This window comes from Syngnathus scovelli, chromosome 16, assembly GCF_024217435.2.
Source record: "Syngnathus scovelli strain Florida chromosome 16, RoL_Ssco_1.2, whole genome shotgun sequence".
NCBI lineage: Eukaryota > Metazoa > Chordata > Actinopteri > Syngnathiformes > Syngnathidae > Syngnathus > Syngnathus scovelli.
The window spans coordinates 7,035,155-7,050,600 of NC_090862.1; the positions used below are offsets into that span (position 1 = coordinate 7,035,155).

Sequence of the window (15,446 nt, forward strand, 5' to 3'; positions counted from 1 at the left end):
AGAATTTTTTCCTAATTGATCAAATTTGTGTTTTGTAAAGCCCATGCTATTTGGACATGTGTACAAGCCGTACATCCGTAGTACCGTAAATCGACACTATCCATGGAAGGGACATGGCGCTGCAGAGGTAAGTAGTGTTGGCTCGTGAGTGAACGATTCGTTCATAAGAACGGACCTTTTCAGTGAACGAGTGTGAACAAATCACTTCCTAAAGTGATTCGTTCTTTTTTCAGTTCATATGACTTCAACCAGTAGGTGTCGGTAATGCGCATTGAAGCTGGTGCCACCTCGCCGTAAAACAAAACGAAGAAGAAAATGACGTAACTTCCCGTTCACGAACGAGTCGTGAATTGCATTTCCCATTCACTTACGGAACGGACCTGTGAGTGAACGAGTCAGCGAGTGATTTGCATTTCCAGTTCATCGCGAGAAGGGATTAGTGAAGGAACGAATCCTGACTTTGCCGTTCGCGAACGAGTCAATGGGTGAACTGCCTTCTATCCCGTGCTTAAACGGACCAGTCAGTGAACGTGTTGCGTCTTTCTCCTGGCGTGAACTATGTACAGTAAGCCAGAATGTCGATTTACCATTTGCCAAGGAAAGAAAGAACCACTCACTGAAACACCACTTCTTTTATGCACGTTTTCTCCAAGCTAACGGCTAACTTTGTTGCATGAAAGCTATCACGCTTCCTCCTACTTCTTTTCGAGCATTATTTATTTATTTATTTATTTATTTTCTGTTTGTTTGTTTGTTTGTTTGTTTGTTTGTTTGTTTGTTTGTTTGTTTGTTTGTTTGTTTGCTTGTTGTACGGACTTATATATGGCACTTTTAAGTGTTATTTGTTATTTTTTGTTTTGGTTTTTTATCTCTTTTTTTGGGATGTGTTCGAAATAAAGATATCAAAAAAAAAAAGGGTGCGCCGTTATGCAACAGCGGGGAGATTATGCTTATCTTTGGGTAATCTTTGTTTTATAACATTTACAGTAGTTTTTATATAACGTGTATGCATATACACGCCAAAATATCGTTATCCAATATATCTACTGCAATTTCACATTAGATTGCTGGTTTGAAATGTACTTTTATTATTATTATTATTATTTTATTTTAATAAACATTTATGTTAAAACTTGTCTGGTGTTTTATTCCTTGTTTTTATTTTTTTGGGCATGAAAACATAAAAATCTGACATTTGGTTAACTACTTTATATGACAATATGTATATGTGTTTTACGTTGTGTTGTGATGTGTTGGTGTCCCCCAAAATAAAGAGCAAGTAGTCAAATACAAATTCTTGACACCTACAAAAAAAATGCATGAAGTTATTAGGTACACTTGAAAATGGTGGTGTACCTAATGGAGTGTCCGTGTGACGTCACAGATCAACCAGCCAATCAGGACGTGGGGGTGAGGGCGGGTGTGGCACTTTTCACTTTCAGTTAAGCTTTTGGCCATTATTTTTCCCTAATGAACTGGCCTGTTATTAGGTACACTTGAAAATGGCGGTGTACCTAATGGAGTGTCCGAGTGACGTCACAGATCAAACAGCCAATCAGAAAGTGGGGGTGGCACTTTTCACTTAAACCGGGGTGGCGACCTCCAGTCCTCGAGGGGCCGCGTTCCAATATGTTTTCCAAGTTACCCTCGTTAAACACACCTGCGTGAAAAGATTTTGTTCATTTTCACGTTCTGCAGAACTAAAACTTTTCACACAGGTGCATTTAACAAGGGAATCTTGGAAAACATGTTGGAATGCGGCCCCAAGGACTAGAGCCTGACACCTGTGACCTTTGACCATATTTCCCTAATAAAGTGGCCTGTTATTAGGTACACTTGAAAATGGCGGTGTACCTAATGGAGTGTCTGTGTGATTCCCTCGTTAAGCGCACCTGCGTGAAAAGTTTTAGCCACTGCAGACGTGAAAATGAGCTAAATCTTTTCACGCAGGTGTGTTTAACGAGGGTAACTTGGAAAACATATTGGAACGTGGCCCCGAGGACTAGAGCTTGACACCTGTGACCTTTGACCATGATATTTCCCTAATAAAGTGGCCTGTTATTAGGTACACTTGAAACTGGCGGTGTACCTAATGGAGTGTCCGTGTGATTCCCTCGTTAAGTGCAGGTGCGTGAAAAGTTTTAGCTCCTTTTGAATGTGAAAGTGGCTAAAACTTTTCACGCACCTGCACTTAACGAGGGAATCTTAGAAAACATGTTGGAACGCGGCCCCGAGGACTAGAGCTTGACACCTGTGACCTTTGACCATGATATTTCCCTAATAAAGTGGCCTGTTATTAGGTACACTTGAAACTGGCGGTGTACCTAATGGAGTGTCCGTGTGATTCCCTCGTTAAGTGCAGGTGTGTGAAAAGTTTTAGCTCCTTTTGAATGTGAAAGTGGCTAAAACTTTTCACGCACCTGCACTTAACGAGGGAATCTTAGAAAACATGTTGGAAAGCGGCCCCAAGGACTAGAGCTTGACACCTGTGACCTTTGACCATGATATTTCCCTAATAAAGTGGCCTGTTATTAGGTACACTTGAAAATGGCGGTGTACCTAATGGAATGTCCAAGTGACGTCACAGATTAAAAAAAAAAAGAAAAAAAAAGATCAGTGTGTGCGTGTGGGTGGGGACAATTCGTTGAACAATTCCTTTGAACGAATCTTTTGAGTGAACTGATTCTAAAGATTCAGTTCATTAAAAAGAACTGGAATGCACATCACTAGTAAGAAGAAGCTGCTCGCTACACAGCCACTGGGTGGCGCTGCTCCAGAAACATTCCAGCCCACCACATGCAATCCCGCCCACATTCCACCAAAGACAGCACGGCCAACTTCTTTTATTTGACTTTATTGCAAACAAACGGATTTACAATCTAGTCAAGCAAATAATCAGTTTTTAATATTTGTTTATTTTTATTGAAAATAATAACACAAGGGTTAAACACAAGGGTTAAACAGTTATAAATTATTTGTATTAAACATACAGCCCTAGTGATGATAAGTCATATTGAAGATAAATAAATGACTGAATGTTAAAATAAACATCTGTATTGATAACTTCATTTTACATTAATGGCATCAATAAACTAAACAGAACAATAAAAGACAACATAACCAAAAACAATGAGTAAACTTTAAATCAAATCAAATGAAAGAGAGGCTACATGGAAACATCAGGTACTAATGGTCACGTCGGCTATCAGTACTACTGGTGACTATTAGTGTCAGTATTACTGTTAGAGGTCAGGTGATGATGGAGAAGGTGCTGTCTGTGCTGCTGCTGTTGCTGATGGGGAAGGTCGCGGGAACGTCTTCATACATTGCCCTCAATATTTAATGAAAGCCATTCTCCTATCCGCTACCTTAATCAAGGGACCAAACCACCTACACCTGTCAGAGCACTGAGGCTTTCTGGGAAGTGTAGTGTATGCGATGACCATATTGTCGGGGATGCAGCAGCTCTCTACCACTTGCCCGCTTGTGATGCCACAATATATTGATTGAAGGTTTTGAGAAGGAATGATAGGCTAAGACATGCAAAGCACAGGGTGCATATACAGGGTGCATACAGTTCTAAACATACATTCTAAACAACACACACACAGACACACACACACGCACACGGTTTTCTACATGGTACCTAACCTTGTAAAAATCGGACAATAGAGTTTTACAAAAGGTGCAATGAAAGCCGCTGAAGGGGATCCTCCCCTCTTTGTAGTATTGTCTGATGCATCTGTGCAGGTCAAACACACACACAAGCACAGAATTTTAATATGGAAAAATGTTACTAGAATTTAACACAAAACACACTGAACATTTTATTTTTATTTTTTTTAGTGCTAAAAAATTACACTGGGAAAGTCTACTAGCTACGCCGCTACCATGTACCGCAATTTTATTTACAGCCACGTTTACCACACATTGCATAATAAACATTTTAAAAAATAACTTAATGCTTATGTGGACCTACTGACGTGTGTAGGAAGACATTTTAAGCATTTAATTATGTCTATGTTATGTTACAGCTGTTAAGTTGAAGCCAGTGAGCAGCCTCTCAATTCACGTCACTTCAGTCAACCAGATCAGTCAATCAAATCAGACACTCACTTTTCAATCCACCGATTAGCACTTGTCTCCGTCCACTTGGGAGCAGGCTGGCTGTCGAAGTCTGCGAGACAGGGATTGATTCTGGTGGGAGGGATTGAGTCTGGTGGGCTGGACTGTTTCTGGGGCAGCTCCACCCTCGTGGTTCTGCAGCGAGCTGTACTTAGAGGTAAGTGACCTTTCCAAATAAATTATATTGAAAGCATGATGACTTTTTTTTCTCTTCATTTTTTTAATTCAAATAGGGGTGGTTAAGTTTAACTGACCTTATGTGGGTCCTTGTGAAAACTTGCCCCCTGTAATGTTTCCTTGGACCAACTGATTTTGAGAACCCCTGATGGCAATGTCACTCTTCACCTTGACCTTTCACCCCTGCTATTCCCTCTGCCTCTCTTCCTACACAGCACAAATACACAACAGCCTCTCCGGTTGCACTCGATAATATTTATCCTCCATTTAATTCCACAGATTGTGGAGTGGTTTGGGGGGTTATGTCGACAGTGTCAGGCAGACAAACCTGAGCGACCTTGAGCCCCGTCGCCCCCTTCCGACCTCCCCCTTCGTCTGAGGTGAGTTCCTGTGTGAACCCGAGACAATTCATATTCTCTTCGAGCAGTGCGGGGTAAAAATAAGCAACCTGGGCCATTAAGAGCTCCAATGCAACCTAGAAACAGCCGCTTGTATATTTATCCACATGGCGAAATGTGAAACTGGCGACGGTACTCAACCGGTGTTGAATATGTAAGGTTTGACTTATCGTTGAAATGATTGAATCCAGCCATGATTAAATTTTTTTAATGATCAGGGATTCTTTATGGGGGTGCCACAGGGATCAATTTTGTGCCCCTAAGAGTTTCGGAAACATTTTTGTATAAAATTTTAACTTGCGAGACAGCAGCAATATTTTAAGGCTGGCATCCATATTTCATCCAGCTGGATGTGAAGGCGTGCATGAACTCAAGTAATGCCCCTGGCTTTGAATAATAGCCTGTTTACGCTAGCTCGCAACGGTCGTTGTGACGGGCCTCCAAATTGTATATGTAAAGATCGCGCGATCAGCTTCGGGCTCATTCGCATGCATCTAGAATTTCAGGATATTTTGCTGGCGATAACAGGAGGTTCAGGTGTAATTAGCGATTGTTTACGGGCCTACCATCTAAAATGCATATTGACAGCAGTGAAATTAAATTTTGGAGATTAATTAGTCTGATATAAATAAATAACTTCACGTGCACGTAAGATTTATATGTTTCTTTTTTTAATATTATTAATGTAATGCTTGATGAATCATTTCTAAATTACGTCCAGTATTTTTAAAATATGTATAATTATTGATGACATGTTAAAATATTCCAGAACATGTTTTGGGGTCAGAACCTGTTCAGAAAAGTCAGACGAAAGAGAAGAGACAAGGGCCTTAGGAATTTGACATTGTACGGGGAGGTGACCTACAACCGAGCATCAATCTTCTACTGTTTATTATTTTATATTAGGAGCATTTACGTGTTGAATGCGGGGCCTGCTTTACATCCCGTGATGCCCGCTCTGACTCATCCATCTCTGTTTCTTTGGTCATGATTAACTGATCTTAACTTCATGGTAGGGGAGCTCTAAATCTCATTTCTTTTTCTTATGTTGATCTAGTCAAACACAAAGTGTCGGCAATCTTAGGTCAGTGTAACATGCGCTCGCCACCAGCGCTTATCGGTGATTCATAGCAGAACTCCCTCGTTCTTAGCTGATCAGGCAACCTATGAACATTTTCAAATTGATCGAATTAGTATATTCAGTAACATATAGGAATCATCATCTTTGAAATTAGCTTAAATTGAGGTCACACACACATTTGCTTATAGTCATATTCATATTTCTACATTTGTACACAAAATGGCGGTACTTTCCCCTCACATATGTTCGCCATCTTTGATGAGTTAGATAAAAAAATATTTGCTATTTTATTTGCTATTTCCACTTTGAAAGAAGTTATTGAGCATTGAACAAGAGTTCTCGATGCCTCATATTCCAGCAAGCAAGTTTCTATTAACAAACACCAGAACGAGTCGCAGCGAGCAGGGATGTGGAAGAGGTTGTCGACACCAACGCAGTCCGTCGACGGACTATTTGTCGGCCATTGAGAGGCGATGACGGCCTAACGGGAAGTCGTCCGACTTGCGTGTTTCGCCGAGCCGCTTGGAAATACTCACGTACGGCGTGTCCGGCATCTGGATGTCGGCGTATAAATCTCCAAGGGAGGAAACTGTGTATCCTCACCTTCTGTTTTTGGTGAATCTATCAACAGTCCAGCTCGTCAGTACCCCGCTATGAGGAACGAATACGTCAACGCAATTCTGCCAATATATAAATGCAACCAGGCCCCATCACAGATTTAAAAAAAAAAATCCAAAGCTTCAACACCATTCATGTAGCATGTAAACAATCATGAACTAATGTTACATAAATGACTGCATTCAGCATTCAACGCTTTTCCACTTTTGCAGTACCACCTTTGATCTGTTGGTGGCAGTCGAGCTCCATCTTCAACAAGCTTCACAGCGTTGCATTTAATTGAACAGTCCACAAGTCTTTGCCAGACGCAGGGAAACGCTCCATGCGATAATTAACATCTGACCAGGCCTGCATGGCTCAACAGAAATGGCCAACATACTGCATGCACGTGTGAGCATAGTTATTTCCTTGAATCCACTTTCAGGTCCACATGTGTGTTGTCCTCACGAGTAAGACAATTCAGTACATCCGTAGAAGTGAAATTGTTTTTTTTTGTTAGGCTGATTTGGTGCCCCTCCCAAAAATAATGAAAATATTTTTTTACAGTGTAATTGTGTAATGTGAGATCAGATCCCTTTTACAATTTTTTTTTCCCTCCAGTCATTTTATCATCCTGCACTCTCCCAGACACAAAATCACTGACTGACTATTTGTACGTCTGAGGGTTGAAAGGTTATCAAGTGGTTCTCTCCCTCTCCCAGATTTCACCGATAGCCTCGAAAAAAAAAAACCCAGAGAGGTTCTTAAATTTTGACGCCATTTCACAACAAATTAAGAAGCCGTGACACGGGCTTACGTGTAGTTTATGAAGCTGTTTGTGTTTTTGTGTTCATCATTCGGATGCTGTCAAGTGTGTGTGTGTGTGTGTGTGTGGGGGGGGGGTTCTGGAGCCCAAAACTTGGCCAGTGCTAAAACAGCACTGCGGGCCCGAGGTGCCATTAGTGGCCGTGGAGCAGCTGGAAGCGATTCCAAAAACATGGCGCTGGCGGAGGTCCATTTCACAAACCACACAGGCGGTTTCGACGGGCTTTTGACACCGTTCTCGGCAATTTACGACTAAAAAGCTTCGCGTGGCCCCGGTGTGACTTGTGATCCAACAGCGGGGGAGCGAAATCAAAAACGTTCCGTTACTGTATCGTACGGTCGTCGTTCATTTGCGGATTTCTGTCCATAAACGAGGGATGACTATATTCACATATCTTTATGCACAATAAAATAGTACCTAGCTCCCCCCCCCCCCCCCTCCCAGAAACTCTTCTCAATTCAAAGTAAATGGCCTGCTCAAACTAAATGGCCTCGATTCGGTGTTAAATTCAGCACATCTAATAAGCTATGAGTTACAGTTCATATATCAGATGTGCCACGTTATTATCCAATTCCACAATCCAGTTGACAAGCTGTGGATTGAAATCAGGGCGGTTGCATTGAGCTTTTTGTTTTGGCCCTAATGCCACTTAATGCTCGGAAAACTGGATAGCTGTCATTACGATATCTATCTCTGATTAATTACTATTATTCTTTTCGAAGTGCAGCTAGCATTCAAGGTAACTTTTGAATTACTGTAAGGTGTTGAAATTCAGAGGCCACCAAAGTCTCGAGTTTGGTGTTTGACCGGAACTTTGGATGCGGGAACTGGCTCTATTTCAAACATTTATTTGGTGTTATGTGTCCTGGTTTTGCGAACACATTAGTTTTGTTATTCTCAAGATAGCAGTACAATGACCACATTGATTTTTTTTCTTCCTTCTCAATTTCCCAGCAAATTGTCCTTGAGCTCTGCAAACAAACAATTTATTGTATTGACGGGGTGATCTTGCAACCTGGCCTGGTTTGGGGAATTGGGCACAACCTGGGAAAGTGAGCCGTTATTAACTTTGACACAGAGACGTACAAGCGGCGTACGGAGGAGGCCCGCGTTGCCATTCGCTCGGGATTATTAGCCAGGACACCGAGCGGGTGAATGCGGTAATTTACACTCGGTGTGGCGGTGTTGTCAGCGTTACGAGGTGAGTGACACGAGGCAGGCCGTGCGACCAAAACAGGTGGAAGTGGAGGTGGAGGTCAGGCGGGAGCAGGCTTCTGGGAGCGGCTATTATCCAACATGTTAAAGGGCCAGAGGAAATTCAATTTCCTGCTGTGCTACTGTTCAATTCCAGCAAGGAAAATTGACCGGATGATTGTGTTGTGTAAATGTCGTCTCTAAGAAATCATTTAAATTATATGCCAGTGTCGCATTGTATATTTTTGACCTACATAAGCTGCTGCACTTTTAAAAGCCGTGACACAGATGGTATTAGTTAGCCAGCATTGTTTGTTAGCATTAAGCTAAAATGACAGCTATTAGTTAGCCAGCATTGTTTGTTAGCATTAAGCTAAGCTCTAAGGTAACGCTATGTGGTTGCTTGTTTTATGTTTATAGTTTTGACAGTGTGTCACTATTCACTCGTTTTCAATGGAATTTTAGGATGTGGGGAAGATTGCAGGATTTAATCAGAAACCCAAGTCACATAGGGAGGAGTAATCCATGCCGACTGAGTCAATGATGAATGAGGCGTCTTCTCCAGCGAAATGAAGAAACACAAATATCGGCTGATTCATTAAATTAGCGCAGAAGTGAAGTGATTGGACTATTTCTGTGTTTTTCTTATCCTATGACTACTTACTTGGCGCAATGATCCGTGATTTTGCCGAGGCGTCGGGAATGGCAGCGGACTAAAAAATAATAATAAACAGCCTGGGATTATGATAATTGGCCGGCGGGGGCACGAGTCCGCAGACCACGTTCAAATTAATCAACGGTTCTGGCAAAAGCGTTTTTATAACAAGCACAACAATAACCTTTTAACAGATGGGAATCATTTTGCCAAATTAAAAACAGAAATAAACATGGTCTTGTGACAACAGAAGCCCCTCTGGATGTGTTACGAACTTTAGACATCTCCTCAAGCGTTTCCTCGCTATAAAGGGAGCAATCAAGTTGGTTACTAAAAGTGTATTTTTATGACCGCAGTCATAATTTTACATAGCATCTCATGTTGCTATCTTTTTAAAAAGTTTGAATCCTGTTGTTTTTAAATAATGACAATCAAAACATGGGTGCACTTGTTAATTGAAATGTAATAATAACTTCCTGTTCTTTAATCATTCATTTAGAAAGAGTAACATATTTAACTTTTGCAAAATAATCACACCTTAAATTTAACTTTTTACTGCAATACATTTATTTTTAATCTTGATAAACTATTCTTAAAAATCTATTCAAATAAAACATTAAACATTTATGTCAATAAAATTAACGGGGCCAGTTATCTATTAAGCGAGCTAGCTACCTGGCTAGCTAGCTAGCTAATTATCTATAGAACTACTATTTCTACGCGTCGGTTGTGCTAAATAGGCAGCCCACATTTTACAATTCACGCACTGTCAACATTTTAGTTTTTTAAAAATCACATCAAGGTATGACATCATAATCCATGCATACAAACTTTGAAACACAAACATTTTTCTGTCCAGCACGCCTGCTTCAAGTGACAGCACATGTTAATATCACTCAGTTGATTGAAAGCGATAAGTTTTTGCACGCCGTCGTTTGTTTTTGTTGTTGTTTTTATTTCCATCTGAATTCTGCCGGCCATCCATTGCCGCGTCTCTGAATCGGCCTCTTTGTCCGCTCCAATCATCGAGTCCGATCCAGTGCCCTCGTGTGCCGTCGCCATGGGAACCGGCACTGTGGCAGATCCTCGCCGTTGAACTGTTTGCTTTGGCCGCGAATCAAAGTTGTTGCGGAGGTGGGGATGGATGTGGGGCCGGAGTGGGAGGCGATACGGGTCTGACATGGGGATGGTAGGCCCGATACACGGTGGCTTTGTCCTGCTAAACAGGAAGCCCCCAGGGCACGCTGGGGCCTCAGGCAGAAGGTTTTTCTGACCACCCCTGCCTTGTCATCAACCCAACGAGCTCTTCCTGAGACTGACAAGACGTGCGTGTGTCACAAGGCTTCAGTTTTCTTATCACCATCAAGGCAACTGAAATCCAACAGTCCTCATTCTAAAAAACAAACTATCGGCATTTTGTTTCCTTCAGGAGCACCGTTGCGAATTTTTTCCTTACAGTTTTAGAGCAGAAGGTTTTGGATTCTGTGTTGTCTAATCCGTGCCGCTGTACAAATAAAGTCACGGTGGACTGTAAGTCTTGCGGTTCCAAAATTCATATTGGATAGACAAGGCCATTTATCACTGTCAGAGGCAGCGCTCACTCGAACGAGCCGGCTGTTTTGACAGGCGCACCGGCGGCAGGCGCAGCTGAGACTCGGACAGGCGCCGTAGGGGGTCCTCCGACGAACAAGACCCTGACGTCCTCGGGCCCTGTGGCGTTCGGGTGTGAAACCCCCCTCGAGCAGCCCAGTCGGGTTAACGTTGCTCGGGACTGGCAGCGCCGAACTGTCTGCCGCGAGCCCCCGAGTCTCCCCGCTGGCTACTAAAATCGAAATGGAGGAAAGCGTTAACCTCGCAGCGAGACCTGGCTACACATTTAGCGCGTAACAAGCTGAATATTCACTGGATCCTTTCGGTGCTCGTTCGTCATTTTAAAGACGGCAGTAAACGCGGTTGGGCGTGATTTGTTGTAGCTTTATTGGTTGATTTTAACGAGGATTTTGTCTTTTTGAATGGGAATCAAATTTGACTTTGTCCAGATTTCTTGCAAAAAAATATGCTCCAATGCTAAATCCTTGGAGTTTTACATGAGATCTTCACAAATCGTGCAAGACGTCTAGTAAATAAAGCGACACCAGTCAAAGCGGTGGACTGCTACATTAGCTTCTGGCGCTAGCTGCACACTGGCTAGCCGCCATACGCTTGTCATTTTTATGTATGTTTTACTATTTTAGTAAGTTTCATATAAGATTACATTCTCTTATTATATTGCACCAAGCCTGACTTTTTTTGACAAATAAATACATTTATAGAATATAGATGGAGGAAAAAATATAGGGATACTGGAGCTGTTTTTCCCCTCCTCCGGCGTCATTAGTGTCACGACTCATTTCCCCTCTTCTATTGAGTAGAGGTCTCCTTAAGGGACCCCCGCACCTTGGAAGCAGATCTGTCAAGTGGACCGATGATGATAGGAGCCCGTGGACGCGTGTGCACTTGTACAGTGCGAGGACATGCATAATGTATGCGATTTTAAACCAACAGCCACTCGGCTATGCTGATATCTGGAGTTTTCTTTCCGAGTGGGACGTGTATTAAATATCCCCCCCCCCTCCCCCGTGCACGAGTAAATACAACAAGCTGAGTTGCTACTACGACACACAGATTGGAGAAAACTTTTTCTTCAGCAGCAATATAGGAAGCGATCTGATGGCTTTTTGGGGGGGATTTAATGACACGGTACCTATTGGGTGTCAAATGACACGAGGCGACTTTGGCCTGCTGCTTAAAATGTGGCGCCCTGCGCACAGTGGGAGCTCCTCAGCGACCTTGAGTGCTTATAATTAATCACTTGTTAATAGTGCTGAAGTCAAACCATGTGGAATGGGAAGCTCATGGAAGCCATTCACGCCTGATGGCCATATATTGAACAATAAGCTTCATCTTTAGGTTCAAAGTACGTGACTGGATGGGCGCTCATTGAGAACTTCTAAGCTGAGCTATTTATATGCAGGTGATAGCGGTCTCATTGAGTAAGTTAGGAAGTCTTATCAGTTTGTACCGAGGATGTGCGTGTGGGCAGTTTTCAGAGCCGAACGTTGGCTGGACTGACTCAGGCAGTGTTTCAACACTGGTAACATGACTTTCTGCTTCGGGCCAGTAGCGTCCAACGGCATGCATCACTTCCGTATAAACAGAGGTTATCTCAAAATGGACGAAGATCAAGAAAAAAATGGACGGGTGGTATCAGAAGAGCTAAGATAGCTGCTGCTCAGTAGTTTGTGCTTAACGGGCGATTCCTGTTTTTTGGTATTTGGTAGTTTCTTGACATTTTAATCGCTTTTTTCGCGGGCCGCATTGTAGTCATAGCTTCTTTCGGAGGGCCATTATGACTGTCAACCCAAATAAATGTATGAGCACCTCATATTATATACAGTAAAAGCTACAAAACAAACTGACAACTAACTCGTTTTCAAATCAGATGAGTAAAAACTGGTCAAATATTTTAAAAAAAAAAAGACAATTTGCAATTCTAGTAATGACAAAAGAATTTGATGCACAATTTGTCTTCGCGGGCCACATAAAATGATGTGGCGGGCCGTATCTGGCCCCCGGGCCTTGAGTTTGACACCTGTGCTGTAGCTTGTTATGCTAGCATTATGCTAGCTCTCTAGCTGCCATATTCTTGTACACATACTCATGTTAAATGATGTCATTGTCATTTGCTTTTTGTTTTAAAGGAGCCAAAATTAGATATTGAATAAAAAATATATTTTATTTTAAGGCTGTATCGCTCAGCCCTACGCTGACATGACAAGACCACACGCTGTTTTTGTAGGGCCTCCGGTCTCGGCCCCCAGACTAAATTACATGTCATCTCGGCACTGACGTTTCCTCACAGCAGACGGCGTCGCTTGCCTAGGTTGTGGCCTTGTCTCGGTCATTAGAGAAACCCAGTACGGATATCTACATTTGCACTTCGACACGCAGGTCGGAACTAAAGAAGGACAGTGTAACATTGAGTAAACGTCAAGTCTGTAAATAACCTGCCGTGCTCCATGTTGGCGTCTCGCTGCCACCTTTTCGCTTCCAGACACACGAAAGCAGAAGTGGTCTCCAGGGCTGAATGAACACCGTATGAAGGCCGTCTTTGTCCTCTGTGACTGCGCTGCGATCGTACCCCCCCGAGCCCTGGGGTATCACCCAAAGAGGTGTCGGGCTCAAAAACCGTGCTCGTGACGCTGACATCAGCGACGTCACCCCTTGCCCCCTGCCCGTCTTCGTGGTTTTGCTGGCATCTGTTGGCTTGGCGGATCGTGCGTACCATGTGGAAACGTGGCTTTGCTACTGGGGTCCAAACAAACAGGGTGGGTAAAATCCCTCCAGGCAATGTTTTAAAGGGGAAATATTTAGGGAAACTGACTTTTTAATATGTGCATAAAAATAGCTGAGTTTCTGGACTGCCAGCCCACCCATCAAGCCAAGTTATAGTCATCACTTGAGGTACAAGTTTAGTTCGTACGATGACCACACATCTCAAATAATCTTTTGAAATGAATGGAAATGCCATTTATTAATCATTAATCAATCGCTGAATTGTTTATGAAACTAAATGAATTAAAAAACTAATGTCATTGAATTTCATTTAAAGTCATTTCAATACACAAGTCATGATTATGTCTTACCTAGTCACTCTGTCCATTTTAAAAATAAAATGTGGCCCTTGAGTGTAAAAGTTTGCCAACCTTGGTTTTGTACTCATGGTCCAGAATACACAACCACAAAATAGCCCCAAAGACACTATGAATATCTTTTTAGAAGAGCTGCTGAGATGCACACTCTACAGAAAGTCTATAAAGTGGAGACATTAGGCAGGTGACCACCAGTGGTCAAACACCCCTAAATTGCCAGTAAGTTGCTGTGCAATGCGTTACTGGGCCAAGCCAAACAGCACAGATTCATTCCCTGGTGTTCTTCCACACCCTTGCTGACCATCACTCCAAAACTATTTTCCCCATATTAGTCGGTTTTAGAGTCAAGATGTCACCAGTGGAAAACCTTTGTTTACATCACAGTTAATGTGTTAGTTGAACTTTGAACTTTTTGATTGTCATTTAAGTGCTAAATAGATGCATTAAAAATAAATAAGTAATCAATGTTCATAATAAAACAAAACTAAAATATATCTTTTAATCAAAAAATATATTTTTTTAATTGGCTAATTACATTTACACTGAAAGCCAAAAACAATGGGGAGGTTTGCAACCTAATTTTAACTTTCTTTTAACTTTTGGAATTATAAAAACGCTAGACCCAAAACATCTAGCTTGAGCAGTCAAGTGCTAGGCTGCTAGCATGAACCCTGAAGCCGGGCCATTTTTGGAATGAACCAGGCGACCTGTGAGGCAAGATGGTGAAGAATTGTGGATTAATTAAATTTTTGGGGGACAGTATATCATTAAATCGTTATTATTAGATTCTTATTTTCAGACAAATGATAGAAACTGTTCGTTGTTACCTGCTGCTGACAGTTTCGACTGCGCACTCCAGTCTTCCTCAGAGCCGTCGTCCAACGTGTTGAATAAATGATACGTCATCAACATGTCGGATGACGGCTCTGAAGAAGACTGGAGTGCGCAATCGAAACTGTCAGCAGCAGGTAACAACGAACAATTTCTATCATTTGTCTGAAAATAAGAATCTAATAATAGCATTCAGAAGACATTATGCAACTAATCGAAATAAATAAATCGTTATGTATATGAATACAAATTTACTCCTCAGTATCGCAAACCTGCGGAGGAAAATAGCGTTTCTTTGACGTGGCTCTTTGGACACAGTAAAAAGCTATTGCTATCTATTGCGAGCTATTGCTAGCTATTGCGAGCTATTGCGAATTATTGCGAATAACTTTTTGGCTACTTAGTTGTAGTCCAACTGATTAATCTCTGGTTAGATAAATTGATTTCCACTTACAAGCTAGAAGTACTAGTGCTAATTCTACATTTTGCTATAGTATGTGCTTTTATAATTGTCTGGAAGCTATTTTTTGTAGCACATTTAGGTGAAGAGTGATTGATTGTGAAACTTTAGTCATCAAGACGCCCACATATAGCGGTAAACAATAATTTAATATGTCCACTGCAGAGCACGATGACCAGTTTTGACATCAATACAAGAAATCAACTTTTAAATGGCTGTTTAGTTTCTACAGTGGTGACTGATAGGCAATTACCCCAACATGCGTCCTTTCCATTTTCTATCAGAATCAAGGCACACAAACACAGAAGCCCGCTTATTCTCAGACATTTTTGCCAAGTGTGGTCACTGAAACTTCTGTTCTCTAAAATCACACATTAGTGCTAACATGCAGTTGGACTACCTAGCTAATAG

At 41.9% G+C, this 15,446-nt stretch overlaps 2 long non-coding RNA genes across 10 annotated transcripts in view; one reads left to right on the forward strand and one right to left on the reverse strand.

Moving 5' to 3' along the window:
* Window positions 1-3,038: 3,038 nt before the first annotated feature.
* LOC125984231 (uncharacterized) lies at window positions 3,039-14,643 on the reverse strand. Of its 8 annotated transcripts, XR_011088315.1 has the most exons (6): window positions 14,572-14,640; window positions 6,318-10,875; window positions 5,806-5,864; window positions 4,631-4,690; window positions 4,117-4,509; window positions 3,039-3,742 (listed from the first exon to the last, which is right to left on the reverse strand). It is a non-coding gene; the product is annotated as an uncharacterized lncRNA (long non-coding RNA). The 8 variants fall into 8 exon arrangements; XR_011088316.1 differs by having other exon boundaries at window positions 4,117-4,690; window positions 6,385-10,875; XR_011088313.1 differs by having other exon boundaries at window positions 4,117-4,690.
* Window positions 14,511-15,446, forward strand: part of LOC125984232 (uncharacterized) — a 65,575-nt gene continuing 64,639 nt past the window's right edge. For both annotated transcript variants that reach the window (XR_007486870.2, XR_011088317.1), the window contains exon 1: window positions 14,511-14,712. This is a non-coding gene — a long non-coding RNA (uncharacterized lncRNA). The remainder of the gene's footprint in view (window positions 14,713-15,446) is intronic.